Below are 19,953 nucleotides of genomic sequence, written 5' to 3' on the forward strand. Positions count from 1 at the left end.
TTTGGAGCAAGGTGTCATCAGTATGTTGATAACACACAGCTGTTTCTCCTTAACACCTGAATCAGGAGAGGTTGTGAAAGTTCTGGATCATGTCTGAATACAGTGGTGAATGGGATGATTGCCAATAAAATGTGCTTGAATCTTGGGAAGGTGGAGGCTCTTTAGGTGGGTGGTTCCTGTGTCTGGGACATAGGCAAGTAACCTGTTCTGGATCAGGTCACACTCCCTCTGAAGGAGCAGGTGTGTGGCTTGGGAGTACTCCTGGATACATCTCTGTCATTAGAAGCTCAAGTATCCTTTGTGGCTAGGAATGCCTTTTACCAGCTTTGTCTAGTTCGCCAGCTATGGCTGTAGCATAGTGCTTGACCTGTGTGGCATGGTTGCTGCTGCCACATAGCAAATTAGCAATGTTTGAAACAGGGATACTATATTTTATTTATATAGACATTTACATCCCATAAATGTCTAACTTTCTGGTGTTTGTTATATAGACTTTTAAAGATACAGAAGACCTGTTGGTTGCCAGGCCCAGCCACCAAGAGGTCTTCTGTATCTTTAAAAGTTGTGCAGGGGGATGGGAGAATTTCACTTTGTGGTTTTTCCCATTACACTGTTCAAAGAAAACTTGAATTTTCTCTTCTCTTAAAGATGCAGAATCATTCTCAGGCCCTGAGCCTGGCAACCCTACTCTGAACGTGTGCAGTTTCATATTTTAAACTCAGTTAACTCATCATTGCTTTTGCTCACTTTCTGCCTTGGGCCACTTGGCAACTTCCAGCCTAACATACCTTACGTGGCTATTGAGAAGATATAATTGAATTATGTTAAAATTATTATTTGATTTCATACCCCCTTTTTATCACATAACTTTAAACATAGTGGGCTGCCTATAATGCAGTTCTTTGTTTTGCATCCAGAAGCAAGCCCCATTAAACACAGAGACTTACTCCTGAGTAGGCATGCATACTGTTGTTCTGTGACTTCTTAATGAGTGACTGGGGAGGAGACATGCCTATGCCTCTTTGCAAAGTTTTCACATTTTGCATTTGCCATTTGAGGGAGGGGTATTCTTTAACATGCACCCACATTTATTGTGCAGTATTATTTGCAGAAAAGAAGTTCTAGGGAGTACAGTAGGGCCCCACTCATACGGCAGGTTACGTTCCAGACCCCCGACTAAAAACAAAACCCGCCAAAAAGCAGAACTCCTTCAATAAAATGGTGCTCGACTCCCGAAAAATGCCGTAAAAGTAGAACAAGTGCTGTATGAGTGGAGCCTTACTCTAATTTTAGCCGCTGTATTAGCAGAATGCCAAAATGTGGGGCCCTACTGTACCTCATCTCATATCAATGCACCACAGGAAAGAAACATCCTGGTTGCAGAACCAAAGTACAAGCAAACTACAGTGATCCCAAGGACTAGAAAATGAGCCAGAAGCAGGAAAGAAAAGTACACTAAAAGGAAGGGGGAAAGAACTGCCCTTTAGGACCCCAGGGATTCCAAAGCCTGGTGCCCAAACAACTCACTCTTCAGCTCTGAATTTACTCGTTGGCTAGAAACACTGGAAGGTGGGAGTAGCTAGGCTGGCTCATCTCACAGAAATCACTTAGAAGATTGCCTGCACATTTTGCATCATAACTTTCCTTTTAGGAGGGCTAGAGACACACCTTTAAAAAAGAAGCTCAGAATCTACTCCCCCTCCCCCCCCCCGGCATGGGCCCTTGTGCAATTGCTCCAGTTGTGCCATTATAATCCAGTCATACTATGGGTTCATTACAACACTGCAGTAACACTTAAAGGAATGCCACTGTAGGAGTATGCATACACTTCCATGTATATGCTGAATGTGCAGAAATGAAGCAGGATTACACCCACTGGTCATGTCTCCCAACAGCTATCCATTTGATGACATTACTTCTTCATGCAATGAGGAAACCTGGTTTTCCCAAGCTTCCCAGCTGTATGCAGGAGCTCTATGCATTTACAACTGTACTTACATATGCCCGTTTTATACCACTTACCATAGCCCTGCTTTTCCTCTGAACATTAATTGAATACATGGGAATGCATAAAGACCCAGTGCCTGCAGGAGGAAGAGGACCATCACTGCCCAGGGAGGGAGAGCCATCTGCCTGCTTGTGCTGCTGCTGCTTGGCTAACATCGCCGCCCTCTCCTACTTGGGCTTCTGCTCTGCAGGTTGGCACCTTGCAGGACCAGGCCCCAGGTACTCAGCCAGCTGTGGCCAATATTGTTCCACCTGTCCCTTCCTCGGAGGGGTACATAAGCCAGCTGACTGAGGTGGCTCCTGCTTTGTTTGCCTTTTTGTGGGTCTTGAATCATGTGCCTAGGAGGGAGGATTCAGAGCCAAGTGGGGAGACTTGAGGGCCCCCCAATTAATGTAGTGACGGGTAGAGGGAGATATGGCGTTGTGAGGAGGACTTGCCAGGTAAGGGGAATGTGGCCTAGGCAGTAAACGGCTGTGCCTTGTTCTGGTCCTCCCCACACCCGCAGGTTTGTTGGTTGCCCTATCAGCCAGCTCTCAGGCCTCCGGATGCTGCTCCTAAATGCCAGATCGGTGCATAATAAGATCTCCCTCATTCACGATTTAATTGTGGATGAGGCAGCCGATCTGGCATGTATAACTGAGACCTGGGTGGGTGAGCAGGGAGGAGTCAGTCTCTCCCAGCTATGTCCGCCAGGGTACCTGGTCGAGCATCAGGGTAGACCTGAGGGTCAGGGAGGGGGGTTGCTGTGGTCTATAGGAGCTCCATCTCCCTCTGCAAGCACCCTGTCCATGTGACTACTGGTCTGGAGTGTTTGTTTGTTTTTAATAATTTTTATTCAAATTTTTCAAAAGACAAACAAAACAAAATCAAACAACAAAAACATAACAATACAACAAAAGAAAAAAAATAAAATAGTTGACTTCCGATTTGTCGCAGATCAGCTATAAGTATATAATATATATCAAACCTGTCCCTTAATATATACATACAGGATCACTTTTCTCCATAGGCTATCTTAGTTAATCGTCAAATCCCAATATCATCATTTTATTTTGATCTTTCAACAAAAAGTCTAAGAGAGGCTTCCATTCCTTAAGAAATGTGTCTGTTGATTTTTCTCTAAGTAAACATGTCAATTTATCCATCTCTACTAAGTCTATTAATTTCAAAAGCCATTCTTCCATTGTTGGTGTTGATTCCATTTTCCACTTTTGTGCATATAATAATCTTGCTGCCGTAATCATATATAATATTATTCTTCCATATTTCTTTTCTATTTGTTTATCCATAAAACCCAATAAAAAAATTCTGGTTTTGACTGAATATTTATCTTTAGAATTTTTTGCATCATCCTACCTATCTGTGCCCAAAATGATTTTGCCTTTTTACACAGCCACCACATATGATAAAATGATCCTTCTTGTTGTTTACATTTCCAACAAACATTAGAAACATTACTATACATTTTTGACAACTTTTCTGGAGTCATGTACCAACGATACATCATTTTATAAAAAATTTTCTTTAAGATTATAGCATAATGTAAATCTCAAGCCTTTTTTCCACATATTTACCCATTGATCCATTTGTATGTTATAACCAAAATTTTTTGCCCACTTTACCATACACTCTTTTACTTGTTCTTCTTCCATATCCATTTTCAGCAAGAGTTTATACATTTTCGCAATTGTATTTTCATCATTTGTACACAAACATATTTCAAAATCAGATTTACTTATTTCAAACCCATACATTTTCTTGTCCATTTTATATCTTTCTAACAATTGTAAATAGGCAAACCGTTGAGAACTATATCCTTCCTTTATCAATTGTTCTCTTTCTTTCATTATATATTCTCCATGTACATTTTCTAATAGTTCTTGATAAGTTAACCATTTCTCTTTTCCAGCCATTTCTCTTCTGTAGAACGCTTCTTGACTTGAGACACATAATGGTATTTTCGAATAGAACCTTGGTTTATATAGTCTTATAAAATGATTATTAAAGTCTACATTTACTTTTACTTTGTCATACCATAGATATCCATGCCATCCCCACTTCAGGTTATGGCCCTCCAAATCCAATAGTCTTTTATTCCTCAATAAAATCCATTCCTTTATCCAGACTAAACAGCAGGCAGCAAAATAAAGTCTCAGATTTGGTAATCCCAGTCCTCCTCTTTCTTTGGCGTCTTGTAGTAATTTAAATTTAACTCTTGGTTTTTTTCCTTGCCATACAAATTTAGAGATATCTTTTTGCCATTGTTTAAAAGGTAAATCAGAGGATATTACAGGTATTGTTTGAAACAAAAACATCATTCTCGGTAATACATTCATTTTTATCACAGATATTCTACCCATTAATGACAATTGTAGTTTATCCCATCTTAGCAGATCTTTCTTAATCTCTGTCCATAATTTTTCATAATTATTATGAAACAACTTTGAATTTTTATTTGTCATAATGATACCTAAATATTTCAACTTTTTCTCTGTTGTAAAATCTGTCTTGTCCATTAACTCTTTCTGTTCCCTTAAAGTTAAATTTTTCACCAACATCTTTGTTTTTTGATTGTTGATCTTAAATCCTGCTAACGGTCCAAATTCTTTTAATTTGTCCATCAATACAAATTCCTTCCAAAGGGTTTTCTAATACAATTATCAAATCATCAGCAAATGCTCTCAGTTTATATTCTTCTTTTTTATCTTTTGTCCCGAAATCCTTTTATCTTGCCTTATATCTCTAAGCAGCACTTCCAAGACCAGAATAAATAGAAGGGGAGATAATCGACATCCCTGTCTTGTACGCTTTTGTATTTCACATGAATCCATTAAATCTCCATTAACAATTATTTGAGCCTTCTGAGATGTATAAATCGATCTAATCCATTTTATAAAATTGTCTCCAAAATCCATTTGCTCCAAAACCTGAAACATAAATTTCCAATTCAAATTATCAAATGCTTTCTCAGCATCTAAGAAAATCAAAGCTGCTTGTTTATCATTTTGTTGCTCTAAATATTCCAACACATTCAAGACATTCCTAACGTTGTCACGTAATTGTCTTTTAGGTAAAAACCCCAATTGAACTTGAACCAGAATGGAACCAGACTGCTGGCACTTAAAATTAAAAAGGTAGCAGAGCAGCTTTTAAACTGACTGAGGGGGGAAACCCGACAGGAGCTGAGAAAGGTCTGGTTCAGAATAAACCTCCCCCCTGGGATAAAGACCAAAGAAATGATGAAATTTTAAAAGGGGTAGGCCTAGAAGTAGGCATTGTGAGAGCAGGGGCATAGGATATAAATTCAGAAGAGCAAAATTACCACAGGCCTAACCACAAGTGCCAAAGACACTTGAAGAGAGACACTGCTTACAAGTGCCTGTACGCTAATGCTAGGAGCCTCCGAACCAAGAAGGGAGAACTGGAGTGCTTGGTCTTAGAGAAGAGCATTGATATAGTGAGCATAACGGAGACCTGGTGGAATGGAGAAAACCAGTGGGATACGGTTATCCCTGGATATAAACTATATCGGAAGGACAGGGAAGGACGTATTGGTGGCGGAGTCACTCTATACGTGAAAGAAGGCATTGAATCCAGCAAGCTGGAAACCCCAAAAGAGGCAGACTCCTCCACAGAATCGTTGTGGGTGGTGATACCGTGCCCCAGGAGGGACTTAATACTGGGAATGATCTATCGTCCCCCTGATCAAAATGCTCAGGGAGACCTTGAGATGAGATATGAAATTGAGGAAGCATCCAAACTAGGAAATGTGGTAGTAATGAGTGACTTCAACTACCCGGACATAGACTGGCCGCATATGTGTTCCAGTCATGACAAAGAAGCAAAGTTTCTAGATATTCTAAATGACTATTCCCTAGATCAGTTGGTCATGGAACCGACCAGAGGGACGGCAACCCTGGACTTAATCCTCAGTGGGGACCGGGACCTGGTGCGAGATGTAAGTGTTGTTGAACCGATTGGGAGCAGTGACCACAGGACTTCCGGGAAGGGTGACTTAGCCTGTGCCTGCTTTTGAGACGGGCTCCTGCCTCAAAAGAAGCTTATTCAGATATATCAGTCAGATTTTTTCTTTTTTTGACTGATTAAACTTCTCCCGGGTAGGGAGAAACGAAGAGATTAACCTCAAAGCCTATTTTTGTTGGGACGACCAGATCTCATTAATTTATGGGACGAGGTCCAGCCGACGAAGGTGGGACGGATTTTTAACAACAAGCTCTATCTGGAAAAGCGAACGTTCATCTTATCTTCTAAGAGAGAACGCACTAACAGGCAAGCACCCTTCTTTCTATATTTTTCTTTTACTTGACTTAAATTGTTGCTGTTTAAAAGAGATTTGCCAGATTGATCGGTTTTTGACATCTCACTGGGGAGCCATAACTTCTCTCTGCTACTCACTAATTAATAGCTTATCTCTGTTTTTGTTGCAAAAAGCTGTCCTGGATTTGCATTCTAAAGATATACACAGAAGAGGGATTTCTATTCCAGATTTTTATTTTGAAGAATATTATATTGTCTGAGACTACTCTCTTTTTGGTCTATTTTATTTTGACGAATCTGTTTCCTGACGACCGCCATTAATTGTTTCGATCCTGGGAACTGCATTTTGTTTACTTAAGCATGGAGAGATAAGGCTGTCTGCTCTGTTTATACTGTGATGTCACCAAGTTTGGAGTATTAACCCAATTGTTGCTGAAATAAGAAGTGGTTTTCCTATATTTTTCTTTTAAAATGGCAATTAAGAAAGTGGCTGAGAAGCTGGAAATAACTATGTTTCAGAAAATAATGGATGAGATTGAGATAACGAAACAAAACCTGCGACAGGGTTGTAAGGAGCTGAAAATTGAATTGAGTAAAATGAAGCAGGAGATTAAAGATATAGGGGTCCCTGTGAGAGAGGTGACCCTGGAAGGGGTCCCTGTGAGAGAGGAGACCCCGGAGATTGGAACAAACGTGGAACAGGAAAAAGATTTGGAGTCTATGGACTTTAGAAACAAAATTTATTGTTTGGAGACACAGGAGATTAAAGACATAGGGGTCCTTGTGAGAGAGGAGACCCTGGAGACTGGAACAGGGGTCCCTGTGAGAGAGGAGACCCTGGAGACTGGAACAGGGGTCCCTGTGAGAGAGGAGATCCCGGAGATTGGAACAAACGTGGAACAGGAACAAGATTTGGAGTCTATGGACTTTAGAAATAAAATCTATTGTTTGGAACTCAATGTTATCTCTGAAGAAATTAATGAAGATTCTAGAGATAAAGTTATCAATGGCATGGATAATCTTCTGGACTGGAATGATGTGATGGAGCCCAATATAGAGAAAATCTATGGAATTAACTGCAGCCATGTGACAATGGAAAAACTTTCAAGAGATGACCCAGTGTATTTTGAAAAAAAGAACAGAGATATGATTTTACAGCAGTATTTCAGCAACCTATTCAGAATGGATGGCAAGAAAATATTTGGGATAGAGGTAATTCCCATCAGACTCTTACTATATGACTATGGCTTTGACAGCAAGATTATTATGGAATACTGATAATGGAAGATTGGATACTGAAATTACTGGACTTAACAAGACTACTGAAGATGGAAGATGGAAAATGGAACTAATAGGGATAATAGAACAATGGCTACTGAAATTACTGAACCTAACAGATTCTGATGTGATGGATTAATTGAAATGTTTATTTTGACTATGGTTATGACAATAAGATTATCATAATTAGTAATGAGATGGATTAATCGATATGCTTATCTGGAAAAAAAAATTGATAGATATATTTCTTAAAGAATTGAAACCTCTCTTTGACTTTTTGTGGAAAGAATAAAGTAATGTTTATGAGATTTGATGATTAAGTAAGATAACTACTGGAGGAAAGTGATTTTATAATATGACTTAAGAGACAGGATTGTTATATATTATAGACTTATAACTGATTTGATCTTTGACAAATGGGAAGTCAATATTTTACTCTTTATTTTTTATTTTTGTTTTTTTTTTTTTTTTTTTGTTTAACTATTTTTGATTTTGTTTTTTGTCTTTGAATGTTTTATGATTTTGTCTTGTATGTTTTATGAAAATCTGAATAAAAATTATTGAAAAAAAAAAAAAGGGAGCAGTGACCACAGTGCTATTAAATTAAACATACATGTAACTGGCCAATTGCCAAGAAAATCCAACACGGTCACATTTGACTTCAAAAGAGGAAACTTCACAAAAATGAGGGGATTGGTAAAAAGAAAGCTGAAAAACAAAGTCCAGAGGGTCACATCACTCAAAAATGCTTGGAAGTTGTTTAAAAACACTATATTAGAAGCTCAACTGGAGTGCATACCGCAGATCAGAAAAGGTACTACCAGGGCCAAGAAGATGCCAGCATGGTTAACGAGCAAAGTCAAGGAAGCTCTTAGAGGCAAAAAGTCTTCCTTCAGAAAATGGAAGTCTTGTCCGAATGAAGAAAATAAAAAAGAACATAAACTCTGGCAAAAGAAATGCAAGAAGACAATAAGGGATGCTAAAAAAGATTTTGAGGAGCACATTGCTAAGAACATAAAAACCAACAACAAAACATTCTATAAATACATTCAAAGCAGGAGACCATCTAGGGAGACAATTGGACCCTTGGATGATAAGGGAGTCAAAGGTGTACTAAAGAATGATAAGGAGATTGCAGAGAAGCTAAATGAATTCTTTGCATCTGTCTTCACAGTGGAAGATATAGGGCAGATCCCTGAACCTGAACTAACATTTGCAGGAAGGGATTCCGAGGAACTGAGACAAATAGTGGTAACGAGAGAGGAAGTTCTAAGCTTAATGGACAATATAAAAACTGACAAATCACCGGGCCCGGATGGCATCCACCCGAGAGTTCTCAAAGAACTCAAAGGTGAAATTGCTGATCTGCTAACTAAAATATGTAACTTGTCCCTCGGGTCCTCCTCTGTGCCTGAGGACTGGAAAGTGGCAAATGTAACGCCAATCTTCAAAAAGGGATCCAGAGGGGATCCCGGAAATTACAGGCCAGTTAGCTTAACTTCTGTCCCTGGAAAACTGGTAGAAAGTATAATTAAAGCTAGATTAACTAAGCACATAGAAGAACAAGCCTTGCTGAAGCAGAGCCAGCATGGCTTCTGCAAGGGAAAGTCCTGTCTCAGTAACCTATTAGAATTCTTTGAGAGTGTCAACAAGCATATAGATAGAGGTGATCCAGTGGACATAGTGTACTTAGACTTTCAAAAAGCGTTTGACAAGGTACCTCACCAAAGACTTCTGAGGAAGCTTAGCAGTCATGGAATAAGAGGAGAGGTCCTCTTGTGGATTAGGAATTGGTTAAGAAGCAGAAAGCAGAGAGTAGGAATCAACGGACAGTTCTCCCAATGGAGGGCTGTAGAAAGTGGAGTCCCTCAAGGATCGGTATTGGGACCTGTACTTTTCAACTTGTTCATTAATGACCTACAATTAGGAGTGAGCAGTGAAGTGGCCAAGTTTGCTGATGACACTAAATTGTTCAGGGTTGTTAAAACAAAAAGGGATTGCGAAGAGCTCCAAAAAGACCTCTCCAAACTGAGTGAATGGGTGGAAAAATGGCAAATGCAATTCAATATAAACAAGTGTAAAATTATGCACATTGGAGCAAAAAATCTTAATTTCACATATACGCTCATGGGGTCTGAACTGGCGGTGACCGACCAGGAGAGAGACCTCGGGGTTGTAGTGGACAGCACGATGAAAATGTCGACCCAGTGTGCAGCAGCTGTGAAAAAGGCAAATTCCATGCTAGCGATAATTAGGAAAGGTATTGAAAATAAAACAGCCGATATCATAATGCCGTTGTATGAATCTATGGTGCGGCCGCATTTGGAATACTGTGTACAGTTCTGGTCGCCTCATCTCAAAAAGGATATTATAGAGTTGTAAAAGGTTCAGAAGAGGGCAACCAGAATGATCAAGGGGATGGAGCGACTCCCTTACGAGGAAAGGTTGCAGCATTTGGGGCTTTTTAGTTTAGAGAAAAGGCGGGTCAGAGGAGACATGATAGAAGTGTATAAAATTATGCTTTAAAAGAAGATTAGACAAATTCATGGAGGACAGGGCTATCAATGGCTACTAGCCATGATGGCTGTGCTCTGCCACCCTACTCAGAGGCAGCATGCTTCTGAAAACCAGTTGCCGGAAGCCTCAGGAGGGGAGAGTGTTCTTGCACTCAGGTCCTGCTTGCGGGCTTCCCCCAGGCACCTGGTTGGCCACTGTGAGAACAGGATGTTGGACTAGATGGGCCACTGGCCTGATCCAGCAGGCTCTTCTTATGTTCTTATGTTCTTATGTTCTTATGATCTTCCTGGATAAATTGTTGCAATATTGTTTTCATTCTTTCTGCCAAAATCATTGTAAAAATTTTATAGTCATTATTCAATAGAGATATCGGCCGATATTTTTTTGTTTTAGTTAAATCTTGCTCCTCTTTGGGTATTAATGTTATATTAGCATTTTCCCAACTATCCAGTATCTTCCCCTCTTGCAAAATAGAATTCATTGTATACTGTAAAGGCAACAAAAGTTCTTCCTCCAAACCTTTATAGTACACTGCAGATAACCCATCTGGTCCTGGCGCCTTTCCTGATTTAATTTTGCTTATAGCTTCAGATATCTCTCTTGACGTGATAGGGCCATTAATAGCTTGTCTCTGAAAGTCTGTAATTTTAGGCAAATTCTGTTTAGATATATACTCTTCTATTTTTTCAGATGGGATTTCCTGACACTTGTACAATGTTGAATAATATTGATGAAAAATCTTTTTGATTTTTACATTATCTGTCAGCATCTCATCTCCTTCTTGTATCTTTAAAATAATATTTTTTTGACGTTCTTTTCTTAATTTATATGCCAACCATTTCCCCGGTTTATTTGCAAATTCAAAAGTCCTTTGTTTAGCAAAATTTAGTTTCCTTTCAATTTCTCTAACTGTCAGCATTGATACTTGATTCTGTAACATTTTAATTTGATTTACAATAGAAACTTTAGTTGGATTCTTTTTCAATTCTTCCTCTTTTTGTTTTATTTCTTCCAAAATTAATTGCATTTTCTGTTGTTTCTTTTTTTTAATTCAGAGTTACATTTAATAAAATATCCCCTCATAAATGCCTTACTTGTATCCCAGACAATATTTTCATTTGTTCCTTTATGTAAATTATGTTCAAAAAACTGTTTTAATTTCTTCTTACATTCTTGTATTATTTTATCATTCTGTAATAAGGATTCATTTAGTCTCCATCTAAATCCAAGATTTTTTTTTTGAAAGTTAATATCACAGGATTGTGGTCCGAAAAGGTTTTTGGTAATATATCCATTTTAAAAATGTCTTTCACTAGATTTTTAGACATCCAAATCATATCAATCCTCAAGAATGTTTTATGTCTTTCTGAAAAATAAGTAAATTCCTTTGCGTTATCATTTATATATCTCCAGGTATCCACCAATTCTAAATTTTCCATCAATTCAAAGCAAATCTTCGGTAGTTTACCCTGTGTTTAATATTTTTAATATTAAATATCTTTAATATTTTTTCAGAAAGTCTATCAATTTTTGGTGAGATTACCCCATTCCAATCACCCATGACACACCAATGATCATATGAAAACTCTGACAATTTTTCCATAAGTCCTGTGTAAAACCTTGTTTTATCTTCATTGGGGGCATAAATACCCACTATCAAAATTTTTATGTCCTGTAAAGTAATTTCAACCCCCACAAATCTACCACTATCATCCAGTAATATCAATTTAGGAAGCAATTGTGGGTTAATGTAAAGAACAACTCCATTTTTTTTTTAATCCAGCCGAAATAAATTCTTCACCCAAAGTTTTACAAATCAAATATTTGGAATCTTTCTTCTTAATATGAGTTTCTTGTAAACAAATTATATCCAATTTTAATTTTTTTCAAATAATGAAACACTTTCTTTCTCTTCTGCACTGTGTTGGCTCCATTTATATTCCAAGTTAGATATTTGTAATCCATCTTTAAGCGTGTATTTTAAAATGTACCTGATGCTCCCTTTAATCCATCATCTTCCTTCCCCTCCTCTGCATGTTCCTGTTGACTTTGTTTCCCAGGAATTATATCCATATCTTTGAGTTTATCTTCTTCCATGTCTTTTGAAGCTTTTCTCAAGAAATCCCTTGCTTTTTGAACAGTATTCAATCGATATTTCTGTTGTCTGAATGTAAAAATCACTCCTTCTGGAACATCCCATCTAAATTGAATTTTGCATTGCTTAAGTTTTTCTGTAAAGAAAGCATATTCTTTTCTCTTACGTAAAAGTCTAATAGGAATTTCTTTCATCACCAGTATTTCCTTACCATCAATTTTAAAGGTATTATTGAAGTGTTGTTGCAATACCATATCTCTGGTCGTCTTTTTTATAAAGTGAACAAGCACATCTCTTGGAATTTTTTTCATTGTTGCATATCTGGAATTAATTCTATAAACTTTATCTATTTCAAATTTCATCCGATCTTCATTCCAATCCAAAAATTTTACTAAGGCATTAACAATTTTATCTCTGATATCTTCCCCTGTTTCCTCAGGGATTGCACGGAATCTCAAACAATGTTCTTTATTTCTCATTCAATCATAGCCATGTAGTCCAAATTTTTTTCTAATTCCAGATTTAATATATCTGTTCTATTCTCCAGGATTTGTACCTTTTCTTTTATATTTTTTACATCCTCTATTATTTGCCCAATTGTCCCTTTAATCTCATCCACTTGTGTTTTAATATGGTCTTTTATATCTTTCAGTTCAATTTTCATTTCTTGTTTTAGATCACTAATCCCTTCCATTATTTTTTGAAACATATCTGGGAGTATAACCCCTTCTTGTGGATCAATTGAACCTCTTCGCTCCTGAGCCTTAGCTGCTTTTCTGGTTGTCATTCTCAAAAGAAGCCTTTAATTTCTGATATTAACCACTGTTCCAAAACCTAGAGGCAGTCTATTTCTTTTTTTTTCCTCCACCAACAAAAGAGTTAATATTCTAGGCCTGTTATTATAGTCCGGCCAGCGCAGCTCTTATCTACGTCCAGGAATGCAAAACAATTCTGGTTCACAACACCAAGCAATTAGTAACATATACGAACAGCAGATTCGTCCAAAAAGGAATAATCCAAGGAGAAAAATAGTCCCAAATATATTTCCATCAAATTATAATCAAGTTGCCTCTCATCCGTTTTTAAACTTTATAACTCCAAATTCAGGCCAGCTTTTTGTCGTAAAAAAAAATATAAGTTGTTTACATTTTCTTTCTTCCTTAATTATATTTAAAAGAGAAAAAGTATGACTCACCCAGATTTCTCAATTGCTGATTCGTAAACAAATCCCTTTTACTGTAGTAATTTAAGCCAAATGATAAGATTTAGACAGAAGGAGGCTCGCTGGTTAAGAACGTTTTTAAGAAGAAAAAAAAAGCCTCGCTTTTTTTCAGTACAGCTTGTTGGAAGTCCTGACCCCGTCTTCAGCCGATCGGTATGCCTTCTTATCTCAGGGAATTCCTGATCAATTCCAGTCGCCGACAACTCAACGAAGTCCTGTGGAAAATCTGATCGGTTCACCTTTACCTTGGAGAACATTTAAGCCAGTCAAAGTTTCCTTTTGACTGGTTTTTAAACTGAAAAAACTTCCTCTGAGGCAGAGATCTCTCAGAGACAAGCACCAGCTGAGCACTCACTTCCGGGAAGTGGTCTGGAGTGTTTGCACCTTATGTTGGGTCAACGGGACAGACTGGGGATTCTGTTGGTGTACCGCCCACCCCGCTGCCCAACAGACTCCCTAGCTGAGCTGACGGAGGTGGTCTTGGGTGTACTGTTGAGATCCCCCAGACTGTTGGTTCTGGGGGATGTCAACATTCATGCTGAGGCCACCTTATCCAGGGCGGCTCAGGATTTCATGGTTTCCATGACAACCATGGGACTGCCCCAATAAGCCATTGCCCCAGCACATGTAACAGGGCATACTCTAGTTCTGTTTTTTGCAACTGGACATGGAGTTGGTGATCTGAATGTGGGGGGCCTTACATCAGTCCCTCTGTCATGAACAGATCACTGCTTGCTGAAGTTTAGACTCACAGCAGCTTTTCCCCTCTGCAAGGGTGGGGGACCTATTAAGTTGGTCCACCCCCAGAGACTAATGGATCCGGATGGTTTCCAAAGGGCTCTGGGGAGTTTTCCGGCTGATAGGGCTGGTGCTCCTGTCGAAACCCTGGTTGAACTGTGGAATACAGAAATGACCTGGGCGGTTGACATGATTGCTCCTGAGCGCCCTCTCCTGTGTAGAGCTCGTACGGCTCCATGGTATACCCCAGAGCTGAGAGCGATGAAACAATATCGGAGACGGCTTGAGTGCAGATGGAGACAAACTCCTGGTGGATGCAATTATACACTGGTAAGTGCCTATGGTAAGCTGTATTTAGGGGCAGTAAGGGCAGCAAAAAAACAATATTTTGCTGCCACTATCGAATCATCACTCTGCCGCCCAGCGGAGCTCTTCAGAATTGTCCAGGGGCTATTACACTCTGGCCCCAGGGACATGGTAGAACCATCTGAGGTATCCAGAGCACAGCCAAGTCCTGATTTCTTGGATGAGTTTCAGTTGGTGCAGCTTGAGGACATTGACAAGGTACTTGGACAGGTTCGTGCAACCCCTTCTGTGCTGGATCCTTGCCCTTCTTGGCTAATAAAAGCTAGCAGAGATGGAACAGCTGGCTGGGCCAGGGAGGTGATGAATGTCTCTCTGCGAGAGGGGGTGGTCCCTGGCTGCCTGAAAGAGGCGGTAGTGAGACCACTCCTGAAGAGACCCTCCCTGGACCCAGAAACTGTTATCTTTTCAGCGCCAGGTCAAGACTTCTTCTCCCAGGCATTTTAGCATGTATTTTATACGGTTTAATTTTTTAAATTGTGTTTTAAATTGTTTTTGTAAGATCTGTATTTGTTTTAATGTTTTTAGTTACTGTAAACCTCCCAGAGAGCTTCGGCTATGGGGTGGTATACAAGTATAATAAAATAAATAAATAAATAAATATGGGAACAGGGCCAATCGGGCAGATCCTCATCATGTAAGCATCCTCCAGCAAGGAGTATGGCGATGAATGGGGGGTAAAGACCCATGTAGTGACAAACCTTTAAAGACAAAACCATGGTAGGACAACTCCTGTGCTGCAATTGTAACATTCAAAAGGTACACAAACCATTTCAGACTACAAGTAAGATAATGCATAACTGAATCTTCCCCCATGTCAGAAACTCCCTCTTGAAGCTAGGCTGTCAGGAAAAACAAATCAAGCCTGGTGTGCTAGATTTCTAGGCACAGGGAGCTTAAGTAAGGCACAGTATGACACCCTTTTCTCCAGTGGTTACACTTTATGGGGCCTCAGTAAATGGATTTATGGGAACTGTTTGTTGAATGTGGTATCAGTGTAATGCTAAAATTTCAAGGCAGAAATATAAAACATCTTAGTAACTACTCTAACATGGCATATATAGAGAGAAATGATAATGGGCCTGTGCCAAAATCATTAATACACTTGAAACATTATAGAAAACTATGAACCACAGTTTACTTTAACTGTGATACCAGTACTTAAGCCAGATAAGTTTCCTGCTCTGCGACATGTCTTTACAAATAACCTCTGTTGAAATCAGTTGTAATTCCAAGTAAATATGCTGAGGAAATGAAGTGTCACTGCCACTGGTCTCTGGGAACTGCTTAACCAAACATGACCAATCTATTAACCAAAGAAGAAAATGGGATTTGTTTCTAAAGACCTGCTGATCATTTCCTTTCAGAAGTAAAATGTACAGCTTCAAAATCTTTGTAAAAGTACTTGTTTAAAAATGGCTAGACAATTGTCTCCGGAAGACCTAGATCCCAAGTAGAAAGCGTGGTGCCCTGTGTTGTGTTATAGTACAACTCCCATCATACTTCTTTTTTATTTATTAAATTTGTATCCTGCCCTTCCTCCCAGAAGGAGCCAAGGGAGGCAAACAAAATACTAAAAACACTCTAAAGCATCCTAAAAACAGACTTTAAGACATATTTGTAGTGTATTGGCCCTCCAGGCTTGCCATACCAGCAACTGCTGAGTCATCCTCAGGCTGTGGCAGTTTCAGTTCCAGGCCTGCCTTACAAGCAGCACCGTGTTGTGGGCCTTGTTCTCTGTATATAATTAGTTATAGTAAAGTTCTTGTTATTGTTTAGATCCTCTGTGTGACCTCTTCCTTCATGATGCTTTTCACTGGCGATGAGGATGGGATACTCTGAAGCACACATAATTTTTTTTTCATGCATTAGAGGCTGAAAGGGAGAGAACATTGCTCCTTAGACTGGATTAGGACATCAGTTTGGGCCTTGTGGAAACCACTGCAAAGCACTGCAGGTGAGTGTGTATACTGGAATATGGCCACCCAAGGGCATCTTGAAGAATTTAACCCTGCATGTCCCAGCAAGTGGGAAAGTTATGCAGCCAGGCTGGAGTTTTACTTGGCAGCAAATGGCATTACAGAGTCAGAGAAGAAGCATGCTGTGTTGCTCAGTGTCTGTGGTCTTTGACCTAGTCCAGGCCCTCGTAGCACCAGCAAAACTTGCTAATACATCTTATGAGGATATCCTGAATGCTTTCCAAGGACATTTCTCTCCAAAGCTGTCTGAAATAGCACAACGTAATGCTTTCTACAAACGAATTCAGGGGCCAACAGAGAGTGTGTCACTGTATGTTGCTGAACTTAGACACATGGCGAAACACTGCAGTTTCTCAAATCTTGAGGAGATGCTGCGTGATCGCCTGGTCTGTGGGTTGCATGATGAGGGCCTGCAAAAGCATCTGTTTGCAGAAGGACAGCTCACATTCAAGACTGCATTAGAGGAAGCTCTGGCTACAAAAGCAGCAGCAGCAAGCGCCTGAGAAGTGCGTTTGGCAAGAAACTCACCCTGTTCAGAAACCCAGCTGGCTACAGATTCAAATCAACAATTTCTAGAGATCCACAAGGTGCAGTGCAAATGCTCATCAACCAGAGTTGGTGCTGCAGGACCTCCGAGATCCAGACAAGTTTTTCCAATGAAATGTAAGAGCTGTGACAGATCCCATGAATGGCGTGCCTGCCGTTTCAGAGGTGCACAGTGTCTATATTGTCAAAAAGTTGGGCATATTGAGCGAGTATGCCAAGCCAAAGCAGAAGCAGCTGCCCCCAGAAGTGCGGTGGAAAGGAAAACACCATCAAGGACACAAACCAGTATCACACACACTGTACAGAAGTTTTCCACATAGGACAATGCAGAGGACATGATTAACCACATCATGCCAGGGTTGCAGTACTTCCCCAATGTGAGGAAGGTGAAGGTGACAGTCACCATCCAGGGCACTCCATGCACCATGGAAGCTGATTTGGGCTCAGGTTATACTATCATTTCATCAAAAACCTACCAGCAAATATTTCCTTGTGGGGGACCACAAATTGTCTCTTTCCACTCTAAACTTACTAATTACCATGAAAATCAGGTTCCAATAAAGGGTCTCTGTGAAGTTGAGGTGTATTACCAAACTTTCCATGGAACTTTACAGTTATTGGTTACTCAAAGGCATCGCACCAGTCTCCTTGGTTTAGACTGGTTTGAGCCATTGGGCATTGCTGTCACAGGGGTCCACCAGATTGGTGAATCATTATGGGATAGCATCCTAAATGATTTCAAGGCTGTTTTTGATAAAGGTCTTGGGAAATATAAGGGGCCTCTTATTTTGTTGTTCTTGGATCCTACTGTGGCCCCTATCCATATGAAACCTGATCGTGTTCCGTTTGCACTGCAAGCAAAGATTGATGCTGAACTTGATCGCCTCATAGAGCAAGGCATCTTGGAGCCAGTGACACATCCTAAATGGGAGACACCCATTGTCACTCCATTGAAGGCCAATGGCGACATCCCCATTTGTGGTGACTACAAGTGCACTATCAATAGAGCCCTGCATCAGCATCCATATCCAATCCCAGTGGTGAGTCATCTTTTGGAATCACTTTCACAAGGAATTTTTTTTGCGAAGTTTGGCCTATCAGCAACTGTCTGTGGATGATGCTACTGCCGATGCATGCCGATGTGGAGCATTCAGAGTAAAACACCTCCAGTTTGGTGTTTCTGTGGCCCCTGGAATTTTTCAGAGCTTAATGGAGGACATTCTCAAAGGAGTACCAGGTGCCATACCATATTTTGATGATGTCTTGGTTGCCGGTGACTCCATTGCTGAACTTGCCTCATGGGTGCGGGATGTACTGCACCATTTTGCTGTTGCTGGTCTCCGGGTCAAGCATTAGAAATGTGTATTTGGTGTTTCCCAAATTGAATTCCTTGGCTATAGCATTCGGCCTACCCTGGAAAATTTTAAAGCAAGTCATGAAGCTCCAGTCCCCCGTAATAAACAGGAACTCCAAGCCTTCTTGGGACTCTTGAATTTCTATCATGCCTTCTTGAAACATAAAGCTACAGTGGCATAACCATTGCATTGCCTTCTTGACAAGCATGCTGCATGGAAGTGGACAGCCCAGCATGATAACGCTTTCTGTGATGTAAAATACCTGTTATCGTCTGACAGTGTCTTGGTGCACAATGATGAACAGAAGCCCTTGAATCTCATGTGTGATACATCTCCATATGGGATTGGAGCTGTCCTGAGCCACCAACTTGAGGAATCTCGTGAGGTGCCTATCGCTTTCTACTCCAGAACAATGTCTTCAACAGAACGGAATTATGCCCAAATTGATAAGAAGGCCCTGGCTATTGTGGCTAGTGTAAAAAAGTTCCATGACCATGTCTATGGTTGACCATTCACTATTGCTACTGACCACAAGCCATTATTGGGATTGTTTGCCCCTAACCAGCAGATGCCTCAAATATTATCTCCACACATGTTGCAGTGGGCGATTTTCCTGAATGCGTATGATTACACATTGCAACATCGGCCTGGCAGGAGCATTGCCCATGCTGATGCTTTGAGCCGCCTTCCTCTCCCTTCTGCTGGGGTTGATGAAACCCCTCCACTGGATGTACTGTAGTGTATTTGTAGTATATTGGCCCTCCAGGCTTGCCATTACCAGGAACTGCTGAGTCAACCCCAGGCTGTGGCAGTTCCAGTTCCAGGCCTGCCTTACAAGCAGCACCATGCTGTGGGCCTTGTTCTCTATGTATAATTAGTTATAGTAAAGTTCTTGTTATTGTTTAGATCCTCTGTGAGGCCTCTTCCTTCATCATACTTTTCAATATTAAAAGAAAACATCCTTTAAAATATATATTTTTTAAAAAAGCTTTAAAACATTTTAAAAGCAATTCCAGCACAGATGCAGATTGGAATAAGGTCTTTACTTAAAAGGCTTGTTGAAAGAGGAACATCTTCAGCAGGTGCCAAAAAGATAACAGAGATGGTGCCTATCTAATATTTAAGGGGAGGGAATTCCAAAGGGTAGGTGCCACTACACTAAAGGTCTGTTTCCTATGTTGTGCAGAACGGACCTCCTGATAAGATGGTTTCTGCAGGAGGCCCTCACCTGCAGAGCACAGTGATCAACTGGGTATATAATGGATAAGACAATCTTTCCCTAGCTTTATAGGGCTTTGTACACCAAAACCAGAACCGTTAACTTGGCCTGGAAGCTAATGGGCAGCCACTGCAATTCTTTCAGGAGCAGGGTGACATATTGGCCGTATCCTGCCCCAGTGAGTAGTCGTGCTGCTGCATTTTGCACCAGCTGCAGCTTCTGGACCAGCCTCAAGGGCAGCCACACATAGAGTGCATCATGGTAATCCAGCCTGGATTATTTTCCAGGGCATTAGCTATCCCTCCTAATTTTGTATCATCTGAATATTTGATAAGCATTCCCTGCACCAACTCAT

This window comes from Rhineura floridana, chromosome 7, assembly GCF_030035675.1.
Source record: "Rhineura floridana isolate rRhiFlo1 chromosome 7, rRhiFlo1.hap2, whole genome shotgun sequence".
Classification (NCBI taxonomy): Eukaryota; Metazoa; Chordata; class Lepidosauria; order Squamata; family Rhineuridae; genus Rhineura; species Rhineura floridana.